This window comes from Camelus dromedarius, chromosome 6 (assembly GCF_036321535.1).
Source record: "Camelus dromedarius isolate mCamDro1 chromosome 6, mCamDro1.pat, whole genome shotgun sequence".
Classification (NCBI taxonomy): domain Eukaryota; kingdom Metazoa; phylum Chordata; class Mammalia; order Artiodactyla; family Camelidae; genus Camelus; species Camelus dromedarius.
In genome coordinates, this window is record NC_087441.1 from 46791479 (window position 1) to 46803522 (window position 12044).

General features: G+C 40.7%; 1 long non-coding RNA gene across 1 annotated transcript in view; it reads left to right on the forward strand.

Annotated features, from left to right (window-relative positions):
• The window catches only part of LOC135321494 (uncharacterized), a 28234-nt gene extending 25844 nt beyond the window's left edge, over positions 1-2390 (forward strand). The window contains exon 3 of the long non-coding RNA XR_010381284.1: positions 1902-2390. This is a non-coding gene — a long non-coding RNA (uncharacterized LOC135321494). The remainder of the gene's footprint in view (positions 1-1901) is intronic.
• Positions 2391-12044: the final 9654 nt, after the last annotated feature.

Genomic DNA, 12044 nt, shown 5'->3' on the forward strand with positions numbered 1-12044 from the left:
CTCTCACACTGTGACTCAAGACTTTATCTCACTTTGCTACCTGCAGGATGAGTACACGAACCGTGTCTTCATGGGCGAAGGAATGCAGTGAACATACACATGCTGCTTCATCTCCCACCTTGGGGAGAACTTTTCTATGTAGGCAATAAAGTCAGAACTCTTTGTGCAAACATCTAGATATTAAGAAGTAACTAACATAGAATAGTAACAACTCTAAATGCCTTACAGAAGGAAGTAGTAAAAATGCTTTTCAAGAGAAAGAACCACTATTTCCAAATACTGATGTCATTTTACTTCGTATACCTTTGAGTTAAAGCACAGCCAGTGTGAAAGGGAAAAAGGCAGGCAAAGGCACCCATGACAATGAGGCAGACCGTATGGAGGCAGCAAAGGGCAAAGATCCAAGCGCAACCCTTGATCCCTATTTATTACCATGGTGCTCTGCCCCTTTTACCAGCTACATTCTTTTTCAGGATGTGTTTTTCAGTCAGACAGAGGTTATTTTACAGTGTGTTAATTCATTAAATTGTTTAGTCATGCAAGCCAAATACTGGAAATGAAGCATTACCTTTTTAGACATTCTGGATTCTGTAGGTAAAGGACCAGGGGCCTCACTGGCGATGTGAAAGAACTGGGACTCCCCACAGTGCAATGTAAATTCTTGGCACTCTCCAGCCACATGGCCGCCACCCACGACCTCCAAAGCTCTGTGAAGAATGGAAACACAGTTAGGTCAACAACCCATCAAGAACGCTGGAAACTCAAGAAGCCCAAAGGCACACTTCCCTGTCATGGGAATCAGCCCAATCAGTCAAAATAATAAGTCCTTCTTCAAAACCTACACAGGATTGTAGATGATCTGTACTCTCATAACACATCTGTACATAAACTTTGATGACTTCACCATGTGGCTAAAACCCTATGCAGAAAACAAATTAGAGATAGATAGGGAGGTAGCTAAACAGCTAGGTGGATAGACAGACTTTGACATGAAGGCAGTACAATTCCATTCTATGTGTTTTTTTTTTTTTTTTTTTGGTTGCTCTGCTGTCATGCTCTTAAGAAAAGAAAAAGAGATTTGCATGTTTCCTGAATATTGGAAATAAAATGAGAATTCAATCCCAGTTAGGGGAGGGATCTAAGCCGTTCCAGGTAAAGGGAACTGTTCTCAGGATTTGTATTTATTAGACTTAAAAAGAATGGAAACAAATGAAGGCAGAGTGTTTCTAGCAGACACCTGTGGTTGCCTACCCCCAATCCATTTCCTTTATCCAAACCACCAGTCTCACTGCTCTCACCCCCTACAACACACATTTTCTTTGCTAATAACCCTGATTTGGTTCCGATATCCGTCCTCCATGTGCTTCAGAGGAAGCTGCTTCCAGCCCTGCTAATCAGTCATGACTCGTCTGAGCCTGGTGTCCCAGCCCCTCACCAGGTACTGACTTCGGCACGTGCCCATACGTATCTCTCTTGCTGGTATTAGCACACTGACTCAGGCCTCCTTGACCCTCTGAAGTGTCTGTACTTTGCCCTACTTATCTAGTGTAATTCTGGCAATGAGATGTGAGGGAAATGTGCTGAAGGAATCCAGCAAGGGTCTTTCTTTTAAAAGATGGTTTCCAGAAAGAAATAGTTCTTTCCTGCAGGCCAGTGTCATGCCTGCCCGTGAGGATGGGACAGCCATCCTGGGACCAGCAGTGGCATTAGCCTGAGGAGAAGAGATGGAGAAGAAAAAGCAGGGCTGAAATAAGAGAGCAACTCAAGTCTTCAAGTACATTGTTGAGTAGCTGAATTAACCAACCCTAGACCTGCCTTAGCTCTGGAGTTCTAGTTCTGTTACAAAATAAAGGCCCTATTCTTTAAGCCATTTTAAGTTGCATGTTCTCCCTTACCTGCAGTTCAGCATCGTGACTGACACGAGGGGTGATGTATAATTAAGGCTGAGAGAAGATGCTGGAGCAGAAGGAGAAGATAAAGGCAGGAGGAGGAGCAGAATGCTCACAAAGTGGAAAAAGAACTAAATATCCAAGGCTTTAACATTTCACAGAAGAAATAGAAGATTTTGTGAAATTTCTACAATGTGCCAAGGATAAAAATACAAGTAGGGTAAAGTACTAACACTTTGGGGACAGGGAGGCATAAATCAATGTGGTAATGTCAGCAAGGGAGAAGCGTGTGGAAGTAATTTGAAGAACTCCATCATGTGCATTGTTGTTTTAGAAAACATTATTCTTTGTGTAATAGGAAAGGTGAAGATATATTAGCAGCAACAATTTCTTTTTGTCTTCCCCCCAAGTTTTGTGTAAAAGTAATACTTGTCCACAGTAAATATAATTCAATCCATATTGAAGAGAACTAAAATAAAAAATAATTTCCTTAGCCCTGGCACGATATCACTTTGCGTAAGTAACCACTCTGAACGATTTCCTTCCTGCAGCACTTCATGCCGTATCTAAGCCCTTACAAAAATACATATCCACCCTCTGAAAGAAAGTGCTGAAGTTGACCTTTGAGGCAAATCTCCCCTCAGGAATTAGAAACGGTATGTAGGAAGGGATGGAAAAACACGCCTTGCTCAGCTGAATTACATAACAACTGAAAAGTATCTTAGAGTTGAGAAGGTGTTAAAAAAACTTACCATGGATGTATGTTTGCATCAAGACTTATTTTCACTTACTGTTCCACTGACCCAAAGCCACAGTCCTGGTCCTTCTGCTCACAAACAAGCCAGGAGGACCAGCAAGCAAATGCAGCCCAGCAGGACTTGAAACGGATTCCAACCACTGCAGTCTTATAAATTGTAGAAGCAACAAGAAACCCACAGAAAGTCTGCCGCTTTTAATATTTTTCCTTTTTGGAGAAAAATACATGTGCCCATTGAATAAATCTAGCGATGCAGTGATAAGCTTGAACTGCATGTGCTTCCTAAGCTTTGTACTGCTGGAGGTGGGCGGAGTCCCAAAACGGAGTTCTGCCTTCCTGCCCGATACTCACTTACTTTATTGTGTAACTAAAAGCTAGGAAGGGTGCTTTTTAAATATGTTTTTCTAGTGATTCAATCCCTGCCTGTAGTATAGGATCCTTTTGCCTGCAAGTAACAGAAGGTCCAACTCACAGAAGCCTAATCAAAAACGAAATTTATCACTGCATATAACACGAGAGGGGTGGACTGCGGTGGTTTAATCAGCTTATTCAGATGCTGCTGAATTCAGCAGCTGCTACAGCTCTGATTGTTACCCTTAGATGTGACATTTCCAGGGGATGAGAAGACTATCTCTTCCTGTGTCTCTCTCTTAGAAGGAAGGCAGGCTTCCCTAGAAACCCCCTAGCAGACTCTGCACATTGCCTGCATCAAAACGATCGCTGGGCCTACCCCCTTGAGGCTGTGGCCTGCAGGACGTCACCTCACAGAGTGGGCACATGCTGTCTCCTATCAGGAGAAAAGGAGGTGGGGAGGGGTGGACACGGACATCGGTGCGTGTTACCTCACCTCCCTGACTCACCACGTTCCCCACACGCACTGCACTGCTGGTAGAGGTGGAGTTGATATATATACTCATGATTCAATTTGAGTTATCAAGGCAGAAACATTCATGATTTTGGCCTCATTGCATGTTGAACCCAGGCAGCCTGCTTGCCCTCCTGACTTGGGGGTAAACTAACAAGACTTGGCATGCTCTCTAAGAGTCAATCCTATACACTTGGGGCCATGATCTCAGAAGGCAGATTTGTTCTCTCAGGGGCCAGAGGAAGGGGTGACCCTCACAGATGGTCCAGGCCAGGCCCCTGCTTCACCTGTAATTCTGAAACCAGGAATGCTGAGGGTTGTGCAACAGCTAGTAACCTCTGCCCTCCCTGGAGGGGAGGAGCAGGATGAGGGGTTGGCTGGCGTCCCTTTCCTCCTGACCCAGATCCAGGCAGTGCGGCTGAGCACCCTGTCACAGACGCCATTATTTCAAAGTTGGCTCCAGGACTCAGCTGGGAGGGAAAGGAAGGCCCCAGGATGCGTGGGCTGAGAGGGCTTCACACGCCGAGCCCAGCTTCAGGACTTCTTCTCACCCCAGATGCTCAGTCCACACCGTGAGCATTGTCTAGTTCCTCCTTAGTGTCAGACACAGAACTTCTACTCATAGCAAACGTACTCCATGAGCTTGTCTCCTGAAACACAGCCTTTGCAAAATGCCCCACAGAAAGAATACTCTTGGAATCGTGCTGGAGGGGCTTCCAGGCCTTATGTAAACTTTTTAATACCATCTGCCTTTATTCTTTCAGCAAGCATGTTCAGATCTCCTACCACTGGTCATACCTTCAAGGACACAAAGGTGCAGAAACCCACTCTAAACTCTTGGGATCTTAAGGTCTAGTAGACATAGAGGCTCATCCCACGGGCAGCCACATTCTAACTGTGAATAATAGTTACAGATAAAGTTAGATGTAGGTAAGTCCCCCGAGCTTCAAAGAAAATCTTAGTAAGTGTTTTTGCCACAGGAAAGGCCAACTGGAAAATTAATTTTTCTTTTCCAAAGGGTAAATTTCAGTTTAACTCCTGATTAGTGGGCAGGAGGTGGTAGTAAGAAAGGCTAAGCATGGCTCCCTGGTGAGAAATCTAAGATTTATAAATGGAAGTGGTGTTTCCTTTCTTACTGGTCTCTTTTTAAGCACAACACCTCTGGGGTTAAAAAAAATAAGATTAAATACAATAAAATTTCCCCAAAACTGCCATACTGGTCTGGAGTTTTAGCAGAGGATAATTTATTATCTTGCTAATTTATCATCTGGAGTGAAAGAGCTTCAGTGCTAAGTACTTTATTTTACTCAGACTCATAAACAAGTGGAACATAGGCCCGCTCATTCAGCTATTTTTCTGTTTCCTTTTTATTTGGCTTGTTTTAAAAAACCAGATTGCCCTTCTCCTTGGAGATTAAGTTGGTAGAAAATGAACAATGGCAAGATTGTTTACCTTTTCCTAAGTTAAAAGAGACACGTGGCTATTCCCAGACAAATCCAAGCTTTGTGAGGCTTGAAGCTTAAACAATTTGGGGGCCCTCTTTAAGAAAGAGAAAACAAAATATCTTACCTTTTCAAAAATTATAGCACTAGGGCCCCTCCTGAGGCATTGGAGTTGCCCATGCAACTTCAGCTTTGTTTGCTTCTTAAAAATCCACCTCGGGTTTTCCTAACCTGGTCTACTCCACCAGGCTGGCCTCAAGCATTTTACTCTGTATAGCCCAACATAAAGCAAGCCAAATGAATTTCTCTAGCTAATAATTCTTGCTTCAGAGAAAATGGACATATAAAATAATAAAATGAGACTTTTACAAAACTAAAGGCTTAGGGTTGACTCTCAGGTAGACATTGATGCTGTATTGCCATCTACTGTCTACTCAAAGAACTAGCAGTGTGCTCTACTAAGCCTTGGAGTTGTAACTTCAAGGCCACCCAAAGGCACTCCCACCTGCGCTGAATTATTTCCCCAGGAGAGCATAAAGCACTGGATACTAGAACCACTCTTCTGAATCAGCGCAGTGGTTGTCAGGCTACATAAGTTTTCTGGCCATGAAGAAAGGCGGAAAACTTTTCATTTAGTAACAAACAGCCCTAAATAGTATGGGAAGTATTTCTTTCCTGCAACTACTAAGTGGTCGAGTACTACCATTTACTGAGCAACTTCTCTCCTGCTACTGTTGACCCTAGATCAGATTATGGACACACCATCAGATAATTCTAGACCTAGAAAGGTCTAGATATTACCCGGTGCAGGCCCCTCACTGCAGATTTGAAGAGACACTGGCTCTGAGAAACCATGAGGTTGACAGGGCTGCGGGCCTGCTGGTTACCCATGTGCATAGAACTGGAGCTCAGGCTTCTACACTGAGGCTCACAAAGAGGCATCTAATGATAGTGTGACAACAGAGTCATGTGAATCTGTCCTATCGCAAGAAGGAAAAAAACCTTATATTTCCCTTGAAAAACCAAGGATTTCAGATTTACATAATGGGTTTTTCTTTCAGAAGCAATGTTATATTCAAATTTGCATTTTCTCCACTGAATGAGAGATAAAATATAGCAGTGGTACACACACGGATTTCAGAGTCATCACAGCCTAGGCATTAGCCGCGAGTGTCTTGGGCAAGTTACTTACTCTCAGCCTTAGTTTCCTTATCTGCAAAACAGGGATTATAATGGGATTGTCATGAGAATTAAATTAGGTAATGCTTATAAAATACTTAGCTTAGTATTGCCACATAATAGGTGCTCAATAAAGACCCGCTATTTTAATTATGCACATGAATGTCAGTTGACATTTGATGGATCGTAACTTACTAGGCATCATATAGATGGTATTTCAAGCTAGCATACTTAGCAGGCTTGACTATGAAATGATATAGAAATGAGAATATCTGAGGTAGAAGTACCTCAGAGATAATCTAGTGACCTAACCACGTCATTCTGCAGATGAACTCAATGAGGACCAGAGACAATCACTGTTCAAGGTCATAGGGCTAATGACTGGCAGAATTGAGGGTAGAGAACCCACCCGATTCCTAGTTTACAGACAGGTTTCAAATTATCTGCAGATGAGTTGCAAGATCACAAAATCATCAGTTGAATGGAGAGATGAATAAATTCTGTATGCTCATTCCAGTTTTAAAAATTCAAAACATTCTCATAGTTTTAACTATATAGAGACTACTACATCAGGTATATATATACAATGGAATAATACTCAGCCATAAAAAGAATTAAATAATGCCATTTGCAGCAACATGGATGGAACTAGAGATTATCATATCTATCATATCATAGAGATTATCATATTGAATGAAGTAAATCAGACAGAGAAAGACAAATATCATATGATACCACTTATATGTGGAATCAAAAAAAAAAAAAAAAAGAAAGATACAATTCTATTTATAAACCAAAAAACAGACTCAAGACATAGAAAACAAACTATAGTTACCAAAGGGGTAAGGGTGGGGAGGGATAAGTTAGGGGTTGGGGATTAACAGACACACATTACCATTTATAAAACAGATAAACAACAAAGACCTACTGTAAAGCACAGGGAACTATATTCAGTTTCTTGTAATAACATGTAATGGAAAAGAATCTGAAAAGAAAAAATATGTATGTATGTATATGTGTAACTGAATCATTTTCTGTACACCTGAAACTAACATTGTAAATAAATCGACTACACTTCAATTCAAAGAAAACCTCAACAATTCTTGTAATAAAAGAAAAAGAGGTTTCGTTCTGTTAGGTGCAAATTACCCTAGCCATCTATTGTACTCACATTCACTAAATAAATATCCCACTCCAAACTATGAAGAAAAATTAAAATAAAAAAAAAGAACACTACACCATTAATTAATATAAACATTTGGTTGTCAGCAAATGGTAATAGTTTTTAATGCAGAAACTCTGCCATCTAGTGGTCACACAAGAGCATCAATCTAATCATCCTTTTCAGTACTGTTTTTGTAGAAAGTATAGCTCCCTAATTCAGTTGGCCTCTGTTTCTCCCAACATCTCCCTGGGCTCCTTGATTTTTTTTTTTTTAAGCAAGGAAGATATGTATCATTATGCACTGCCAAGCAAACTGGCAGATGCCACTAACAAATGATAAAACATTCTTTCATGACTTGTTATTTCCATAAAAACAGACTAGCTTTCAGTTATAATTTCTAAAATAGAATATAAACTCAAGGGTAAATGACAAAAAAATACAGTGGCCAGCAAACCCAGTGCAGTGTGTGTCTCTAAACTCGATGGTTTAAATGGCAGCTAGAAGGCTGGGCAACCTCTCCCAATGGTGCTGTGTCAGGGAGAGTTGCCCTCACATCTCTCCAAGCTCCCCTCACATCTGACCACTGGGAATGCAGATCATCTCTCCAGCAAAGGCTGGGAACCTTTGCCCTAATAGTTCTGTTTTGTGAGATCTAGGCTTTGGGTGCTACAGAGTTTGTGAAACTTGACCAAGTTATCTCAGGACATATCTCAAATATGTAAATTTTGGTCATCTGGGATCACATCCCATGATTTAACAAACTATGAAGCCCACCCAGAACTGGGCTGAGCTCAGCAAGGTTTGGCTTTCTTAGCAGTGGTCCCAGAGGAAAGAAGGATCTCAATCTGAGCAAGAGGAGAGAGGACCAGGGACAAAAAACCCCCTGGGAATCATTGCCCAAAACTGTGGGAGAATGGAGGACCCGTGGTTTGTGTCTCAGGGAAGGGCTTAGGTTTACCAGGAGTCTCATGTTTCATGCATGACTGCACATGCTCCCTCTTAGAGTTGCTGAAGATCATGGCATTTTTTTCAACTTTTCTTTACACTATTCAGGTTGGACAAGTTTAGTTTTTAGTTGTCAAAATATAAAGTTTTCTTGATTGCTGGTGTTTTCCTTTTAAGGTTACTCAAGTTCCTATAATCTAATGGCAGAGAAAATGTAGCTCTTCTTTTGATGGCATACATAATCCCCAAAGAAAGACTAATGACTTTACCAAGCTTATAAATAACAAGAAAATAACACAAGAGAGAGTATTTTTAGACTGCTATGTTTTGCAACACAAAATAAAGCTAATGGTGATTATATAATCACGGAGCAGGCAAGAAGCAGGAAGCTTGGCAGAATATGGTTACAGGTACAAGGGTAGAAAGCCAACCCAAAATTACTAAGAGCAACTCTGGGGAGTCATCCCTGAGCTCTTCTCCTCCCATCACCCCACTGGTCAGGGGCTCTTTGGGATCACACTGGAGCTTGTTTTGAGAGACACTACAAATGCAGCCCCATAGACCTCTTTGTTGGACATGTTGCAGGGAACCTGGGAAGGGTGTAAGCCACCAGTTTATTTAATATTCTCTCTATGGGGACTGAAAGGAGAAATTTCTTTCCTTAAGTGCCAAAAAAGCTTTCCGTTTGCTCACCAGTTGTCTTTAGACAATGTGGACTGAGTACCTGATCATGAATACATGTTAGTAATTACATAGAACTTCATGAATATACATTCTGTAAAGTAATTGTCTCTCTCACTTTATCACAGTATTATTCTTTTAATTTTCTGATCTTCACTTATTTACATTGTTAGTTGAAGATAAACTACTGGAAAGCCTTTGGAGGAGGAAGTGATGGGGAGGTAGTTATAGATACATGCGACACACTTCTACCTCACTAGTATGCTGTCCATCTACCCTTGTCCATTCCAACTACCGCTATCCTAGTTTATTGCTTCAATTTAAAGTGTTTCCCAGCTTTTCTCTGCTTTCTAGTCTCTCCTGTATCCTCTAACTCATTCTAAAGTTACAAATAGATTGATCTTCCTGATGGACATTCTTGTTTGAAAACCATTGGATGGTTCAGCACTGTGTACAGACAAATCTTAATTTCATAGGCTAGTATTCAAGCTCTTCCATCTTCCGGACCCAGTTTACCTTTGCGACCTTACACATCCTATGTTACAGGCAATTTTACCATATTTTAGCTTTACTATAATTATAGATGGCTCTTTCATCTCAGAGAGTAAGTTACATTTGGGGCTCGTGTGTATAATTCCCTCTGTTTCTGCCATGGCATCTGACCACATCTGTCACATCACAGACATTCAGCAAGGGTGAGTGAATACAAAGCCCCTTTTGCAAAGATGGTTTGACTCATAACTATAGCAGCTGCTTGCAGAGTCTGTTGCTCTTTATGACTATTTCAAATAATGTCAATATAAAGCTTTGATTCAAAAGCACCTCTTCCTAACCACGACAGTTGCATGCTAGGCTGGTCTGTCTATTTTCCAGAAGTCTATAGTGATGTCACACACTTTGAAGCTGACTTTATAGCACCTTTAATATGCATCATCTGCTCCCTTCGTTTACCTTTGCCCCACCTAGCTCACTTAGTCTGAAACGACTCCAGTGCCAAGGACAATTAGTAAAAGCTTATGAACTCTGGGGTCCCTAAAGAACCTGGAACTGAACTTCTCTGCCTTAGTTAGTCCTTCCAGTCACTCAAAGAATTGTCTTCATCAATCTGGAGCTTTGATAAAGCTTGCATTGCTGTAAACACTATTACTTCATAGCATTTCTAGAAGCAATAAAGTTTCAAAAAAATTCAAGAGAAATTGTGTTACTTGTTTCTTGTATCAAAAATGTTCAGCATTTACTGTATTTCCTAAACTCACAAATACTTATTTTTCTTACAAATTGGATATTCTCAAACTTCTCACAGCCATAATTCAGAGATTTAAAGACTCTACTCAATATATTCTTACTATATGATGGTCTATAAATCTCATAAAACTACAGGTGAGAATTGAGTCTTTAAGCGTTACTTGTAAGACATTAGAACATTCCCACACACAATCTGGTGCTTATAGTAAATGATCTTTGATGATAATGTGAAACTAAAAAAAGCTATCTTAAAATATGAGAATGAGTCTCTTTAAAAAAAAACTTTTTCTAGATAATTCTTATGGAGGTTAGTTTTTACATTAATTTTCATAACTGTCAATTTCATCATGTTCAACTTACTCAATTTCTAAATACCTGGCAGTGGCTCAATGATTAATGTAAAATGCTCAGTAATAAGTACATAATTACTTGAATCCTATCTTTGGCTTCCCCCATCCACCTGCACCAGGTTGGTAAACACCACAAGGGCCTCCTAGATACATCCTTCAGTAGTGACTAGAATTGTCATCATTACTTAATGAATGAGTTCAATTAGTCTCTTTAACTAGAGCTAATGTTACAAAAGAAAATGCTAATTAAAAATCATTTCTAACAAGACGTAATAATGCAAAACACATCAGGAATACAGACCTCCTGACTGAAGACAATGGGAAGCCGGATCTGAGAACAAACTGATATTCACCATCTAAGCTCTCATGAGCTGAAATCTTTAAGGTGCACGAGACAGAAAAGATTATCACTGAGTCCCTGCTTTCCACCTAGCCTCATAAAGTTATCCTTACAGAGATGCTACTAACAAGCTCCAAACTCCCCACCCTGCAGGGGTCTCCAGCACCCGTCTAACCCCTTCTCCTCTCTCTCCAGACTCAACCTTTCAGTTGTGCTCAGGGTGATCTATTTGCCTTTCCCTTGTGGACAACTTGCTTCATTACTTATATGTCTCTGCTTGGGCTCCCTAATAATTCTTTCCCCTCTCCTCTTTGCCATCTTTGGCTATCAAATTCTATTAAGTCTAATTTTAAAATGCACTTCCTCCAGAATTTTGTAATAAATTGTGATGATTGTAATGAAGTTTGTGTTTCCTCACCCCTTAGCTATCCAGCTTATACTAAAGGAAACCCTAATTTACCAAACGGTTGTGTTACAAAACTTTTTTTAACTGTAGCTGGTTCTGTAAACACAATACAGTGGTTTGATTCCCAAATAAGCCCCTAAAAGTCACTTTAATGTAGCTGAAATAACACACCACAGGGGGAAAGAGAGAAAGAAAGGAAAAAAGAATGCCAATATGAATCACAGAATTGTTTCAGTATTGGTTTAAAAAAAAAAACAAGAAAGCAATAAAACAGCCTCATAAATAGTATTTCTTTTTGTCAAGTGCAGATTATCCTCTTTTTGAAATAGGGATTACTGAGAAAAAGCAGGTTCAATTGAAAAGAGATAATGGTTAGAGATTTTTTTTTCAGAGATTGTAAAGGGACTTTAAGAGCTTTTGTTATTACCAGAACTAGACAGATTATTATTATTCCACAGCAGAATTCATGGTCTTCCCTTTCCTCCACACAAAGGTGTCACTAGCTTTCCTCCTGGGCGTCACAGTTATCAGCCGCGTGACCATGACCCGTAGTGACATGAAAGGGGAGACAGAGTGGGAAGAAAAAGAGGAGGACGGGAGAAGAGGGACAGGGGAGAGACTCCTTGGCCAAGACCAAAAAGTAAGAGGAGGAGAGGAAAGTATTCAAAACGAGGGGAGGCTCTGCTTAGGAGGAAAGAAATTCCCCACGTGTGGGAATAACAGTGCTGAGCGCGGAAGGAAGGAAGCAGCAGCGCAAGCACCCAGGTCTCAGAGGGAAAA